The sequence below is a fragment of the Neovison vison genome, chromosome 6, assembly GCF_020171115.1.
Source record: "Neovison vison isolate M4711 chromosome 6, ASM_NN_V1, whole genome shotgun sequence".
NCBI lineage: Eukaryota > Metazoa > Chordata > Mammalia > Carnivora > Mustelidae > Neogale > Neogale vison.
Window position 1 is genome coordinate 198,909,517 of NC_058096.1, and position 17,462 is coordinate 198,926,978.

The window sequence follows — 17,462 nt, forward strand, 5'->3', positions numbered from 1 at the left end:
TGTAAGTCCAGGTGTTGTTACTGTGTTCCTTGTATTACTTTTATTAACAGACAGCAAGCCTTCACGGCAGACAACATTTAAGAAAGGAGTCTTCCATTTAATAGGAGAGGGAGAAGTAGAGACTCTTGTCATTTCTGAAATCTTCTCCAGGAAGGGCAGATACTAAGTGTTTGAGGGTGTTACCTACCATCTCCAAGAGGTTGCAGTCTCTTTCTGCGATTTTGAGATTTAATTAATGCAGTCACTGTTTTGTATGTCCATTTTAACTTTAAAGAATATTATAGGGGTGGGCGCCTGGAAGGCTCAGAGGGTTAGGCCTCTGCCTTCAGCTCAGGTCATGGTCTCAGGCTCCTGGGATCGAGCCCCACATCAGGGAGCCTGTTTCTCCCTCTCTCGCTGCCTGCCTGACAATTAATCTGTGTCAAAAAAATAAATAAAATCTTAAAAAAAAAAAAAATATATATATATATATATATATAATAGGGGTGCCTGGGTGGCTAAGTAGGTTAAACCTCTGCTTTCAGCTTAGGTCATGGTCTCAGGGTCCTGGGATCAAGCCCCGAATCGGGCTCTCTGCTCAGCGGGGAACCTGCTTCTCTCTCTCTCTCTCTCCTCTCTCTGCCGGCCTCTCTGCCTGCTTGTGATCTCTCCCTCTCTCTGTCAAATGAATAAATAAAATCTTTAAAAAAAGAATATTATACAAATAACACATGAATACTTAAAAATCAAACATATTGCCGTTAAAAATTCTTTTTGAAACCCACCCCCACCCCAAATCTCCAGTCTCCTCTGTTCCAGCCAGACCCTGCCAAATGAAATCATTTTTTCAGTTTGATATACATGCTTCCAAACCTTTCTCTTACAGATAGGTGCATCTATAGACCTATCTATATATCACATATATATCTCACATAGATCTATATCCCACATGTATATCTATAAAATATGTGGCATTGTTTTATTTCTCAATTTTTCATAAGTTGCTTTATTCCATATCTATCATTCTATAACTAGCTTTCTACCTACCCACTCATCAATATGTCTGAGAGCTTTAATTCTAAGCTCCCTGTAACTCTGAATTATTAAAACAAACAGCCCTGGGGTGCCTGGGTGGCTCAGCAGGTTGGGCCTCTGCTTTCGGCTCGGGTCGTGATCTCAGGGTCCTGGGATTGAATCCCGCATCAGGCTCTCTGCTCAGCTGGGAGCCTGCTTCCCCTTCTATCTCTGCCTGCAGCTCTGCCTACTTGTGATCTCTCTCTCTCTGTCAAATAAATAAGTAATATCTTTTTTAAAAAATAAAAAAAATAAAACAAACAGCCCTGTTGAACTGTATAGGGTGCCAGATTGGCTATTCTGTGTATGTTTCTAGCTATTTCTCTATTAACAGACATTAGATTGTTTCTGATTATTTTTTTTTCTTTTCACCGTTAAAAACAACATGACAGAAAACAAGTGTGTCCATATTTACCTATGTGTAAATATGATTTTTTTCCTGAGGTTCAATATTCATTGAAATGCCCGTGAAGAAGAAATAAGAAATTATTCATGTTTTGTTTTAATAGACATGACCAGTTTTCCCTACAGCATGACCTTCAGTGATCAACTCCAGCAAATATTTCTTTTTATCAAGCTTTAGAATGGGCTCACCCCTGGCTCCATAGAGAGCAGAGGCAGGAGGACTATGAGCCTGAGTCCTTGCCTTCTAAGAAGGCTTAATGTTCATCTCTGGGGGGCGCCTGGGTGGCTCAGTTGGTTAAGCATCTGCCTTCTGCTCAGGGTTATTGTCCCAGGGTCCTGGGATCCAGCCCCGCGTCAGGCTCCCCACTCAGTGGAGAATCTGTTCTCCCTCCCCCACTCCCCGTGCTCTCGCTTTCTCTCTGTCAAATAAATATGATCTTGAAAAAAAAAAACAAACCCAAAACTCTTTTATGGACCCCACATATCAACTGGCAAAAGAAAGGCTAAACCAGAAGCTAAAAAAGAGTAGTTGTTTATAGAAGGGGGATGGACAGAAATGGGACGTGAAGAAGGAGGGAATGGAAACAGGTACTAGAAATGAGGCGACCACTACACTCCCCTGAGTATATGTAAGCCCTTCCACACAGCTGTGACTCTTAGAACCAGGGTAATGGTTTACATACTCCCAGAATAAATAAATCATTCAAATCAACCAGGATGAGAAAAGAATCCCATATGGAACACCAACAATAAGGAACCTAAATGTATTACAAATAAAGAATATGGCCATGGAAGTCGGAATCTGCCAAGGAGTGTGTTAACAACTCACCTGTCGAATCAACTGGCCCTGAAAATGGACGGCGCTGGAACGTGGGGCCCCGACCCGGCCGTCGCTGGCAGTCGGTGACATCCACGAGAGGGATGGGAGCAGGCAGAGGTGGGGGCACGGTGGTTTCCCTTGGGGGGGCCGCCGCGGTTCCCCCCAAGCCCCACCCCAAGGATGCTACGCTGCAAGGAGTAGGAGGGCTGCTACGGTGAGCTTTGAAGCCTAGGGTGCAGACCAGGGCGGAGCTGCCACAGGTGCAGATCTTGGTGTTAGTTGCAAAGATTCAAAGGAGAACTTTGAAGGTGAAGTGGAGAAGGATTCCTTGTGAACAGCTGTTGAACATGAGTCAGTTGGTCCTGAAAGATGGGTGAGCGCTGTTCCGAAGGGACAGGCGATGGCCTCTGTTGCCCTCAGCTGATGGAAAGGGAGTCGGGTTCAGATCCCTAAATCTGGAGTGGCGGAGATGGGGGAAAAAAAAAAAGCATATAACCATCCTGGACAGGATAGGGGAGGAAACATCTAACATCTAACCTAAATAACTAAAAAATGATATTTCGGACACTATAAGACAGCTATGCTCTTTTCTTCCCCGGCTGCTTGAAGCTTGGCTGCCATCGCGAACGACACCGCTACTATCCAGACCAGGAAGTTCATGACCAACCGACCACTTCAGCAGAAACAGATGGTCATTGATGTCCTTTACCCCGGAAAAGCAATAGTACCTAAGACAGAAATTCGGGAAACTAGCCAAAATGTACAAGACCACACCAGATGTCATATTTGGATTTGGATTCGGAACCCATTTTGGTGGTGGCAAGACAACTCGCTTGGGCATAACTTAGGATTCCTTGGACTATGCAAAGAAAAATGAACCCAAACATAGACTTGCGAGGCAAGGCCAGTAGGAGAAGAAGAAGATCTCAAGAAAACAGCGAAAGGAACACAAGAACAGAATGAAGAGTCAGGGGGACTACAAAAGCCACTGCTGGTGCTGGCAAAAAGCAAGCTGGAGATTGGACAACAGAAGGAGTAAGGATGCTGCTGTGGCTTTATCTGTGGTGACCGTACAGAGTTTTCACGAGAGGATTAATAAACCAAGAACGTTAATGTGTCTGGTTGTTTGGAAAAAAAAAAAAGCTAACTATGGAAGGACTATACACAGAGATTGTAATATCGTCAGTAAATTTGTTCCTCTCTGTGGGTCTCACAGGGGAATGAGTTAGCAATTCTGAAACCGTTTTATGTGCAGACTGGTCTGGGTCCAATTAGGAGACAGAAACCACAGTCATTTGAACAGAGAAAGTTTAATAAAAAGAATTATTAAATATAACAAGGGATTGGAGACATGAGTGACTGGCTAGTGAGAAGTAGTGAGAGCTCTGAAGAGTATGGGAAGAGCATATAGAAAGGAGCAGCCACTGCCTGAGACTGAGAGAGACAAGCCAGGAAAAGACTCCCTCCTCCAGGGCAGAGATCTAGACGGAGTTGCAAAGGGCACGGCCATGGCTCCCTGATGAGCAGAGAAGTCATTGCAGGGCCATACTATCAGAACTTGCCAGAAATCCACTCCCTGTGCTTCCAGGAAAACTGTTCACAGGGAGGTGTCTCACGGGAGGCACTCTTATTAGGTAACTGCCCAAAAAAGGAGCCAAGGAAAACCGCCAGACACTGGTGCTTCTGGATGCTGGGTACTGCAGGAGCCAGCAGCTAGAATCTGGTATTGGGGAAGCTGTCTACAGCAGGAGCTGAACCCTGAAGAAGCTGCCTCCAGATGCTGGAGCCTACCAGAAGGAACACACCAGACCAGGACTGCTTCTCTTCCTTTCTCCAGCCGTGTCTCTCCATCGCCCTCTACGGACAAAATTCAACGTGGTGCTCACTGACTAAGGAAAATATTTAAATGAACCAGCTTCATTTTTGCATCCCAAATAATGAAGGATGAATTTGGATTTGAGAGACAAGTAACGGATAACTAGCAGAGTCCACCCCTTTGTCTACTAACCTTCCACAATTATACACATTTGAGCTCTCATGTAACAAAACCTCTCTGTAATTCCACCTAACAAGATACAACTTTTTAATCTTAGAAATGAAGACATTTGCATCCTGTCTGCCAAATGAGGAACCGGTCCTAACCAACAGTTATTGTATCCTTCACTATGTTAATTAGCCCTTAAATTCAGTCATAGTCCCACTAAATAGTCTGTGACCTAAAATCTATACTGTAAAGTTAGCTTCTACAATTTGTATGCAAAATAAAAATGGGAAGAAGGAGAAAGGAGAAGAAAATGGTTAGCATATACAAATAAACCCATCTGTATGACAAGCAAATAAGAATGTTTCTGTAATTGGTCATAAGGCTGTTACTGATATCTATGAGATAGATGACCTTCTTCTTCACTACACATTCACTATGTCCTTCACCCTCACCCAAAACCTTAGCTGGTTGGAGTAACCTAAACCTTAATTTCCAGTGACTCTAGGTACTTAATTGTACCTGCTTTGCTTGGTGGCTTTAATTTTCCATTAACCTGTATTATTAGGCATGGCAGTCATAAGAGGTGCCCTGGAGAACCTCTGAGTATATACGGATAAAAAAATAAATTTAGGGACAGCTGGGTGGCTCAGTGGGTTAAAACCTCTGCCTTCAGCTGGAGTCATGATCTCGGGGTCCTGGGATCGAGCCCCACATTGGGCTCCCCACCCAGTGGGGAGCCTGCTTCCCCCTCTCTCTCTGCCTGCCTCTCTGCCTATTTATGATCTCTGTCCGTCAAATAAATAAATAAATAAATAAATCTTTTTTAAAAAGAAATACATTTAGATGGATGCATGTATCTGTGCTAGTATACACGGATATATTTCCCAGCTCTGTTTGATGAGAATGCCTAGACACAATGAAGCCCCGCAGCAATGGGCACTGACTGCTACCAAATCTTGGTTTCCAAAGATGATTTTCCAATCATTCCAATTTGCTATCCAAATCTTGGTTTCAAAAGATGATTCTCTGCTAAAAAGAACCAGAAATTCTTTTTTTTAAAAGATTTTATTTATTTATTTGACAGAGAGAGATCACAAGTAGGCAGAGAGGCAGGAGAGAGAGAGAGGAGGAAGCAGGCTCCCTGCTGAGCAGAGAGCCCGATGTGGGGCTCGATCCCACGACCCTGAGATCATGACCCTGAGATCATGACCTGAGCCGAAGGCAGAGGCTTTAACCCACTGAGCCACCCAGGCGCCCCAGAACCAGAAATTCTTGAAGAAATTATTGAGTCTAGCTAGCACTAGAACAGGGAAAATATAAAATGAGCTCATAAAATAAATATTAGCCCATGTTTGTGAATTAAATAACTGAATAAACAAATTAATGGGGGAGAAGAGACAGGAGAATTTCAATTAACAAATTGTACAAGGAATGAGGGAAATCGAAAAATCAGTACTTAGAACATCATAGTAATGATTGGTGCATGCAAGATCCACTCATGGATGCTAAAATTAGCTAGCAAACATTAGAGGGTAACAAGATATTTGTGTCATGTAAAAGTAACACCACCGGGTACCTGGGTGGCTCGGCTGAGCATCTGCCTTCAGCTCAGGTCATGATCCCAGGATCCTGGAATCAAGCCCCACAACGGGCTCTCTGCTCAGCGGGGACCCTGCTTCCTCCTCCCCTCTGCTCCCTACTCATGTTTGCTATCTCTCTCTTTCTCTCTAATGCTATCTCAGTCTCTCTCAAATAAATAAATAAATAAAATGTTTTAAAAAATAAAAGTATCATCACCAAGAAATTACAAAGAAAAGATAGTTAACTTACAGTGGAGACACCTGGCAGACATCATCTTAACCAAGTGATTGAAAGTAAAGTAAGAGGGACACCTGATTGGCTCAGTCAGTAGAGTGTGTGACTCTTGATCTCAGGGTCATGAGTTCAGGCTCACAATGGGTGTAGAGCTTACTTAAAAAAAAGGAGGGACACCTGGGTGGCTCATTCGGTTAAGTAGCTGCCTTTGGCTTAGGTCATGATCCCAGGGTCCTGGGATCAAGTCCTGAGCTGGGCTCCCTGCTCAACGGGGAGCCTGTTTCTCCCTCTTGCTGCTGCTCCCCCTGCTATATGCTCTCTCTCCCTGGCAAATAAATAAAATCTTTTTAAAAAAAGAAGTAAAATAAGACATGGTGACACCACGTGCCCCCGGTATGATACACAACATCATTTGTCTGGCATTCTTTTTTTTTTTTTAAAGATTTTATTTATTTACTTGACAGAGAGAAATCACAAGTAGACGGAGAGGCAGACAGAGAGAAGGGGGAAGCAGGCTCCCTGCTGAGCAGAGAGCCCGATGCGGGACTCGATCCCAGGACCCTGAGATCACGACCTGAGCCGAAGGCAGCGGCTTAACTCACTGAGCCACCCAGGCGTCCCTTGTCTGGCATTCTTACTAAAATTTCCTAACGTGAATCCATTCTTGAAAAAAACAATAGATAAATCCAAATTAAGGGACATTTTTGAATACTCTTCAGGTGTGTCAAGGTTATGAAAAACTGAAGAACTTTCAGAGACAAAGGAGACATGACAACTAAATGCACTGCAGAATTCTGAATAGATCCCTGGACCAGAAATAGGACGTTAGCGGACCGTTGGTACCGTGTGACAAGAATGACACTTCAACTCTGTGATCTTCCTCTCAAAAACCCATAACCCCATCTGCTCATGGGAAAGCCATCAGACAGATTGCATTTGAGGTGCAGCCTACAAAATCTCCCCATCAGTACTCAAAACTGCCAACGTCACCAGAAACAAGGAAAGTTGGAGAAACTGTCCTGTCGAGAAGCTTCTCGGGAGGATTACAACTAAATAAGATGTGGTATCCTGGATGGGATCCTGAAATAGAAAAGTGGCATGAGAGAAAAAAAAGAAAAAAGCCTGAATAAAGTATGGGCATTTATTAATAATAACGTATCACTATGGAGTCATTCATTGTGGTAAATATACCATACTAATAAATTTTTTAAAAGATTTAATTTCTTTATTTGACAGAGATCACAAGCAGACACCGAGGCAGGTGGGGCGGGGGGGGTGGTGGTACAGGGTGGGGGAGAAGCAGGCTCCCTGAAGAGCAGAGAACCCGATTCGGGGCTCGATCCCAAGACCCTGAGATCATGACCTGAGCTAATGGCAGAGGCTTAACCCACTGAGCCACCCAGGCGCCCCTATACCATACTAATGTTGGGTCCCCCCAAAATTGGGTACCCCAATAATGGGTCCATAATTAAAGGAGCGAGACTGATACAAAGCGAAGGTCAAGCAAAGCTTTATTTCGCGCCAGGCATCAGGAATCAAACTGACCGTCAAACAGACCAGTCGGGGCTGCCCCTACAGAGAGGACGACCCCTCCCTGCTTTCCAGACTAACTTTTATAGAGCAAAGGCCATGTGGTTGGGCCTGGCCACACACAGGTGGCCAATGAGATTGTAACACACACAGGAAACTCCACAGTGATGCTAGGCGACCAATTGAATTACAATTTACCCTAGTTGACATTTGAACCAGCCTATCACACCTTCGTTAGGATTGGTGTGATAGTATTGCCCGCCCCCCCCCAAAGGGCAGGGGCCCATACTCCTTGGTAGCTAGGAGACAGTAGGCGCCCCCACTGATTGAATACCTCCACCTGGTCTGACCCACCCTTGTATTTGGACTTTGTTACCTGGGACTGGTTTCCCAGACTTGCTTTTAAGTAAGTTCCCCTGGGGGGGGGGTCAATTTAAGCGTTACAGCAAAATGACAGTTCAACCGGGGTGGGTTGTTCTGGCTGAATAGGCCCTTAGACTAATATAAAATGTTGACAGAAGCAGAAACTGGCATGGGAACTCAGGACTATCTTTTCAGTTTTTCTGTGAATTTAAGACAATTCTAAAATTTAAAAATTTTTGTTTAAAAAACGGGACATTATTTGTAGGGAGCATGGTGAAATTCCAATGACGTCTATAGAGTACTCAGTAGTATTATATTAATGTTGTTTCTGGTTTCTATAATTGGGCTATGGTTATACAAGAGGTTACATAAAAGGTTAGGGGAAGCTGGATGGAACATATACAGGTACTCTTTGAACTCTTTTTGCAACTTTTCTGTAAATTTAAAAGTGTTTCAAAAACAGGTTTTTTTTTTTTTTTTAATGAGCTTGAAATGTTACTTCTTTTTTTAAAAAAGGACTCCAGTCTACGGCCTCGCACACCACTCTCGACATTGGCCTCACAACCGTATACACATACTTTTAAAGGTACAAACTATGTCGCGAGTAGCCAATGTACATATGGCTCAATTTTATGGAAAGCAGTTTGGAAGTCATGAACAAAGCTGGAAGCACAACCGAGGCAGTAAATGAGACCGCCTGGAGAGTCCCAGGGAAGCATTGTGAGACATTACATAATGGCAGCCAGCAGCAATGGAAGAATTTATTTTAGGTTTCCAGTTTAAATATATGTATTTATGTGCACAGGGGAAGGCCAGTGGAAGTCATCGTCTGACCTCTCCAGAGAAGCGAGGGTGCACCGCTGTCCCTGGACACCGGCTGCCCCTGCCCTTCACACCCCTAGCCTAGGCTAACCTGCAGGGGATTCCACCTCCAGGACTATGAAGCTGCTGCCTGAGAGCAGGAAGAGGCTTGGTCCCGTGGGTGCTTGTAGGCCCCCTGGGGTTCTCCGTATGCTTTTGTTGCTGCTGTGAGGCTGACTTCCCTTGCTCATGCACTTGGCTCAGTGCCTTGTTCTGTTTCTGTTTTTGCAATCTGTCACTCCCTTGCTCCATCTCTATCGAAATTTAGGTCTAGCATTTCCTGCTTGAGGGTCTCCGCTTGGGAGACTAGAGTCAGGGCATACTGGGCCTTTTTTTTTTTTTTTTTTTTTTTTTTAAAACAACTGAGAGGCCCCTGTTGTCCGCCCCCCACCTCACCCTCACCCCAGTCAGGGCGTGCTCTACATTGCTGCCTGCTGCTTCTAGGTGTGCAAGTTATTCAACTGTGAGGCTCTTGCCCCACTGGCATGAATTCCAGAGGAGTAGAGAAGATGAGCCCTGCAACTGGAAAATGAGCTTTGTGCGTTTCTTCCTTCCTTTCTGTCCCGTTTTCCCCAAGTGCACTGGCAGCCCCTGTTCCCCGCCATTTGTCCTGAACGAGTTCCAGCTAAAATGTAAACCGGGGCAGCTAAGGCCTGAGCAAATACTTTGAAACTCTTTTCCTTGGCTTCTGTGATGGTTAGTTTTATGTGTCAACTTAACGGGGTTAAGGGATGCCCAGATAGCTAGTAAAACATTGTTTCTAGATGTGTCTGTGAAGGTATTTCCGAAAAAAATTTAGCATTTTAATTGGTGAATTGACTAATGCAGGTGGCCCTCCCCAGTGCAGGGAGGCATTATCCAACTGGTTGAGTGGAACAAAGGGCAGAGGAAAGAGGAATTCATTCTCTCTCTCTTTGCTTGAGATGAGACATCCATCCTCTCTTGCCCTCAGACACTGCCATTCCTGGTCCCAGACTTCTAGATCGCTTTGGGACTTACATCATCAGCCCCCATTTCTCAGGCCTTTGGACTTGGACTGAATTACACAACCAACTTTCCCGATTCTCCAGTGGGCAGACAGTGGACTGTGGGACTTCTCTGCCTCCATGACTACATGAACCAATTCCTATAATAAATCTCCTCTCATATATATCTCTCTATATCCTATTGGTTCTGTTTCTCAGGAGAACCCAAACCAAGACCACTCCCTCTTGGTTCTCTTCCTGTCCCTCTGAAACCTCTTTTCATGGTTCATTATCTCTAGCTTCTTCTTATGCCCCAGCCTTTAAAACAGAGTTGGAAGAGGAAGATTGGGGTTCACGAGGCAACATGGTCTCCAGATGGCTGCATGTCATTCAGGCAAACTGGGAAATCTTTGTGAACCTCAGATCCTTGACCTTGTAAGTGGAGCTCTCGGTGGCTGCCTGGAAGGCTCGGAAGGCTCTCCTAAGTGTGAGGTACTGCTCTGGAGAATGAGTTCCCTGAGGGCAGGGACCTCACGACCTTGAGCGTGTTCTATTCCAAAGCCTTGCACAATGCCTGGAAAACAGTAGGTACTCAATAAATGCTTGCTGAATTAACAACTGAATCTAAAAATGCTCAGTCGGTTAAGCGTCTGCTTTTGGCTCAGGCCATGGTCCCAGTGTCCCAGGATCAAGCCCCACAGCGGGTGCCGGCTATCTGCTCAGCAGGAAGCCTGCTTCTCACTTTCCCTCTGGCTGCAGCTCCCCCTGCTTGTGTTCTCTCTCTCTGTCTCTGTCAAATAAATAAATAAAATCTTAAAAAAATTGCTAGTCATTATGATTATGAATTTGTATATGTCACAATATGTCATTTAGGTTTTAGATGGCACTGGAAAAAATTTTTTAAAAATCTGATAGTAGAAGGTAAATGGAGTGCTAAAATTTATAGATGCAATAACTTGAGAAATAAAGTGGTTGAGTTGCACAGTTGCTCCGTGTTGTTTACTGACCTTGTCTCACTGAGGGGCTTAGTGGGGTCTCTTTCCTCTTGACATATGTGACCTTCTTGGTTCTTTGTTTCTGGATATTGATTACCCAGTTTGATCCTAACCTGCTGACATAGCACACCCATTTCCTTAAGAATAATTTTAGGGGCACCTGGGTGGCTCAGTCAGTTAAGAGTCTGCCTTCAGCTCAGGCTATGATCTCTGGGTCCTGGGATCAAGCCCCACGTTGGGGTTCCCTGCTCAGTGGGAAGCCTGCTTCTCCCTCTCTCTCTGCTCCTCCCTCCTTCCCCACAGACCTACTCCCCCACCCCACTGCTCCTGCTCTCTCTTTCCTCTCTCAAATAAATAAAATCTTTTTTAAAAGATAGAGAATAATTTTAAAGAAGTCTGGAAAAGCTGCTGCCATTTTAAAAGTTCACAAATTCATAAAAGACATTTGGAAAAAGCCAGAAAACTTGAATAAAACTATTCCTTAGAGAAATAAGAGAAGGAATTACCTCTTTTAAGCAAGAACAAAATGTTCTGCAACAGGGACAAACACTAAATAAGAAAGAGCTGCTCTTGGATATTAAGAAATATAATAATCAAAATAAAAACTCATTAGATTTTGGAGATCTAGTTGAAGAAATGTTCTAAAGCATGGAACAACAAGAAAATTGAAGGATAACTTAGCCTACCTATCAATCGACTCAGGATTGTCATAAAGAATAAGCAGAGGGGGGGCCTGGGTGGCTCAAGGGGTTAAACCTCCACCTTCGGCTCAGGTCATGATCCCAGGGTCCTGGGATTGAGCCCCGCATCAGGCTCTCTGCTCAGCAGGGAGCCTGCTTCCCACCCACCCCCGCCCCACGCCTGCCTCTGTACCTACTTGTGACCTCTCTCCCTCTGTCAAATAAATAAATAAAATCTTAAAAAAGAAAGAAAAAAAAAAAGAATAAGCAATGTAAAGGCCTATTTAGCCAGAGCAGCCCCATCCTGACCCTGCCACCCCCCCGCCCCCTTCAGGGAACTTACTTAAAAACAAGTCCCGGAAACCAGTCCCAGGTAACAAAACCCAAATACAAGGGTGGGTCAGGCCAGATGGAGGTATTCAATCAGTGGGGGCGCATACTGTCTCCTAGCTACCAAGGAGTATGGGCCCCGCCCTTTGGGTGCCCTTTGGGTGCCAATTCTGACCAAGGTGATAGGCTGGTTCAAATATCTACTATAGGGTAAACTGTAATTCAATTGGTCACTTATGTGTGACCTAGCAGGACTGTGCAGTTTTTTCTGTGTTACAATCTCATTGGTCACCTGTGCTTGGCCAGGCCCAACCACATGTTTTTGCCCTTAAAAGCTACTCTGTAAAGAAGAGAGAGGTCGCCCTCTCTGTAAGGGGTGGCCCCGACCGGTCTGTTTAAGGTCGGTTTGATTCTTTTTTTTTTAAATTTGACAGACAGATCAGAAGTAGGCAGAGAGGTAGGCAGAGAAAGAGGAGGAAGCAGGCTCCCTGCTGAGCAGAGAGCCTGATGTGGGGCTCGATCCCAGGACCTGGGCCGAAGGCAGAGGCTTTAACCCACTGAGCCACCCAGGCACCCCATGGTCGGTTTGAGTCTTGATGCTTGGCACGAAATAAAGCTTTACTTGAACTTTGCTTTGTATCAGTCTCGCTCCTTTGACCATGGACCCATTATTGGGGGACGAGCAGAAGAGAGGCACTTGAGGATCTCAGTCGATTAATTGTCTGCCTCCTGATCAGGTCAGGATCCCATGGTCCTGGGGTTGAGCCCCACATTGGGTTCTCTGCTTAGAAGGAAGCCTGCTTCTCCCTATCCTTAGCCTGCTGCTTCCCCTGCTTGTGCTCTCTATTTCTCTCTCTCTCTCTCTGTGTCAAATAAATTAAGTACATAAAATCTTAAAAAAAAAAAAAAAAGGAGTAAGCGGAGGAAAAGGAGTTGGGGAAGATATGAAGAAATATGGAGGGAGTACCCGTGTCTCCAAAGTGAAAGGCCAAGATGAAGGAAGAGACTCTTCCCTGTGAACTTTCAGGACAACAAGAATGAAGAGAGCAGCTTAAAAGCTGAAAGAGAGGAAAGAGAGACTGAAAAAAGACCAGAAACAAAAATGCCATCAGCCTTCTAAACCACAGCCTCAGAGCTGAAAAGTAGAAGAGGAATGCCTTCAACATTCCAATGAAAAATTACTTTCAACATAAAATTCAACTACTGAGTCAAATTATCAATCAACTGTGATGCTTAATGAAGATATTTTTTAGATGAGCAAGGTCTCACAAAATTTACCTGCAGATGATTTCTCAAGAAGCTAAAGAAGGATATGCCCCACTAAAATGAATGAGAAGCCTCGGACACCTGGGTGGCTCAGGCGGTTAAGAATCCAACTTGAGGGCCCCTGGGTGTCTCAGTGGGTTAAGCCGCTGCCTTCGGCTCAGGTCATGATCCCAGGGTCCTGGGATCGAGTCCCACATCGGGCTCTCTGCTCAGCAGGGAGCCTGCTTCCCTCTCTCTCTCTGCCTGCCTCTCTGTCTACTTGTGATCTCTCCCTGTCAAATAAATAAATAAAATCTTTAAAAAAAAAAAAAAGAATCCAACTTGATTTCGGCTGAGATAATGACCTCAGGATCATGAGATTGAGCCCCAGTTCTGACTCTGTTCTCCATCTATGAGGGAGTCTGCTTGAGATTCTCTCAACCTCTCCCTCTGCCCCACCCCCCATCTAACTTAAAAATACAAAAACAAAAACAAGATGAGTGGGAAACCCCCAAAGATCCAGAAAATAGGATTCTAACGCCAGAGAAAGGGAAAGGGAAGGACAGCTGGGCAGCAGACCTGAAGAACATCCAACCCTGACTGGACAGGAGCCTGAGGACTCCAGGGGAAATTCTCCTGAAAAAAATCCTGAAAGAAAGGCTAATGTCTCTGACTATGTGGAGAGATGTACAGGAAAATTTAACAAGGGTTATATTAAAAAGGCAAATGCTAACTACACACACATATGCACAAACCAAAAAAAGTTGTAACAAGAAAGGAACTCTCATAAAACACTACGTGCCTTTAAGGTGAATAATGTTTCATAATTACTATCACAATAATGTAAACACTGAATATTGGTTTAACCAAATGGTAATTTATTAGTCAGGATTTCAAAAAATGAAACAACTCTCAAATGGGGTAATTTGAGGAGAATTTCATAAAAGAGGCTTTGTGGGCATGGTGAAAAGAAACCACAAAGGAAGGTGAGGTACCAGTGTGAGGGACTATTACCTACCCCTTCTCCCCTCCTCCCAGTATACAGACCTGAGGACGCAAGGGGGTGGGAGCCGTTCTCAGAAACTGGAGAGAGTCTCTGACAGCACAGCCAGACATGCAGCACCCCCAACAACCTAATGTGATAACTAAGGGCACAAATACCTTTACTCTCTTACTCCCCACTAACTGCCTGCCTGTGCCCCACATTGATCAAACCCATCCTGAAGACAAGGGGGCAGAAAGCCCATTGATGGGGTCTGTATAGGTTAGAAGAGTTCTGGAAGGCAGAAGAAGACATCAGAACAAAGTCTTAGTGGGTGGATATAGGAAGGGAATGAAAAAGAACACAATTTTCATGTGGTATAAAGAACAGGAAGTCAGGAGCTGGTGTCTAAATCGGTCAGTCAAGAAAGGCAAGATCAACATATGATTTAGAAATACGGCAGCCAACAGCAGAAAATAGCAAGAAGAGTTGAAACAGGGTACTCTGGGACCCTGTACTCTGGGACGAGGGACAGGTCAGAGGACTACTGTTTTCTTTTTACATCTACTAGAACTAAAAAAAACCTTTGAAAACTTTGTATATGTATAACCTTGATTAAATTCAAAAAATAATATCCAGTCTAGTCACGAGAAAATCATCAGACAAATCCCAACAGAGGGGCAACTTATAAAATATCTCATGGATGCTCTTCAAAATTGTCAGGATCATCAGATACAAGGGAAATCTGAGAAACTATCAGTCAAAAGGACCCTGAGACATGAGAGCTAAATGTTATGTAGTATCCTGGGTGGGATACTGGAACAGAAAAAAGATATGAGGTAAAAACTAAGGAAATCTGAGTAAATTTTGGACTTTTGTAATGATAATGTATCAATATTGGCTTATTAATTGCAACAAAGTGTACTATACTAGTAATGTAATATGTTAGTAATAAAGGAAACTAGGGACAGAGTATATGGGAGCAGGAACTCTATTATCTTTTCAGTTTTTCTGTAAATCTAAAATCATTCTAAAAATATTCTATTAAAAATAATAAGGAACTTTGCAGTAGAAATAACCTTAAAAGACAAGAAAACTTTATGCATTTTATTACATTTGCATTATTTAGAACTTTAGTAGGGTTGGATGTTTTTCCAGGTTTTTTTTTTAAAGATTTTATTTATTTTTTTGACAGAGAGAGGCACAGTGAGAGAAGAAACACAAGCAGGTTGAGTGGGAGAGGAGGAAGCAGTCTTCCTATGGAGCAGGGAGCCTGATGTGGACTGACTCTACCCCAGGACCCTGGGTTCATAACCTGAGCTGAAGGCAGAGGCTTAACAATTGAGCCACCCAGGCGCCCCTGTTTTTCTCAAGATTTTACTTATCCATTTGAGAGAGAGAGTGAGAGAAAGCATAAAAGGGGAGAAGGTCAGAGGGAGAAGTAGACTTCCCATGGAGCTGAGAGCCAGATGCAGTACTTGATCCCAGGACTCCTGGACCATGACCTGAGCCAAAGGCAGTCAACCAACCAACTGAGCCACGCAGGCACCCTTTTCCAGGTTTTTAAAATGATTTTTTGCATTCAAGATATCAAATTCCAGAATTTCAACAGTGATCTTAGTTATTTATTCATTTGACAAGTATGTAGCAAATCCCAGCTCCACACAGGGTAATACCCCGTGCCCTGCACTTGGGATACAGGGACCTTTTCCAAATACAGTCCTGCCCTTGCCCTTAAACCTCTCAGAAGTAGCTGGGTACTCTTAGATTCGATTCACATCAGGGTACAAAGTCCTGCCCACCTCTCCCTGCAGCTTGGGCTCACCTTATACCATGCTTCCACACCTCACTGCTCTCCAATCACAATGACCTCTTTTGGTTCTTTGGTTCCCAGTCCCCTCAGGACCTTTGCCTGTGCTGTTTCCTCTGACTAGAACACTCCTTCTGTCTTTGCTCCCTTCCTTTTAGCCCAGGTACCTCAGCTCACTTCCTTAGAGATATCACTTCCTTAGAGACTTGTAATTATTCCCAGTCATGTAGCTGAGTAATGTCAGTATCCTCAAAGAAATGTTTGCTTGTTGGTTCTATGACAGCTGGGACAGCATCCTCTTGGGGACAGTTTCTGACTGTTCATACTGGTCCCTGGCTTCTGGCATAATGCCTGATATCGTGCAAGGACTCCATGGGTACTTGTTGAATGAATGAGTGAATGAATGGTAAACAGGATACAGTCCCTAGCCATCTAGGGTTACGGTCTAGTGCAGATCCAAATCAGGATGTTAGCTCTGGAAGGAGGTAGAGGTGCCCATCTCCCCTAGCTACTGACTGGGTTCCAGCTGCCCCTGGGCCTGGCTACATCAGCTCCTGGTCTACTGCTTACAGTAGTAACGTTCACGGCATTTGCTTCCTTCAGACACACAAAAACCCACTGAAGACTGCATTCCCATCATTGCTGTGTGGTTGCTGGGAAAAAACCCTGACATTCAGAGAGGCTAAGACAATTGCTCAAAGCCACACGGTCACTGAAAGCCCACATTTCACCTTGGTTTCTTTTCTTTCTTTCTTTTTTTAAGATTTCATTTATTTATTTGACAGACAGAGATCACAAGTAGGCAGAGAGGCAGGCAGAGAGAGAGGGGAAGCAGGCTCCCCCCTGAGCAGAGAGCCCAACGTGGGGCTCGATCCCAGGACCCTGGGATCATGACCTGAGCCGAAGGCAGAGGCTTTAACCCACTGAGCCACCCAGGCGCCCCATCACCTAGGTTTCTTATCGCCTCCTGAACGGCACTTACCCTCAAACTTAGCACCAGCTCGGGTAACAGCAAGCATTGCACCTGCGCTGGAGGTTTTGTCCCCGATGGTATGCTCTCGGGGCGGCGCCGTCTGAGATAGTTCGAGCGTCTCTGACCTGGACCACGCGCGCCCCCTAGTGGTTACTGTGGAGCCTGGACGCCCCGGTCCTCCTTTCCTCCTGGGGGAAAAAATCGGAAGTGACGGTGTACTTATGAATTCTGTTTTGTTTTGTGGCTGCAGAACGCACCACACCCCCACCCCCGGCACTGCGGGGCGGGTTCGTGGATTCCAGGGCGTGGGATTCGGTCATCCTCTCCAGGTCCAACGCCCAACCTCGTTCCCAGCCTCTGGGCAGTCTGGAAGGAATCAAGACCATTTTCGAAGGCTGCGGGGCGCCCCAAGCAGAGAGAGAGAGAAAGAGAGTCGCCCCAAGCAGAGATTGTGTGTTGGGGGGTTGTGAGGGTTTGGGGGAGGTGGGGGGGTTGGGGGGAGGTAGGGTGCAGGGCAGTGTCAGATGAGTCTAGGGCTGAATCTCGGCTTCCCGAAGGTGGAGTAGACATCTACTTCGTGGGAGCCAAGACTGTCCGTGGCCAGACTGGCATCCAGGCGGCCTTAGAGGGCTCTGACAGAGGCTGGGGCTC

General features: G+C 45.0%; 1 pseudogene; it reads left to right on the forward strand.

Annotated features, from left to right (window-relative positions):
* Positions 1 to 2,909: 2,909 nt before the first annotated feature.
* On the forward strand, positions 2,910 to 3,346 carry LOC122910195 (annotated as a pseudogene).
* Positions 3,347 to 17,462: the final 14,116 nt, after the last annotated feature.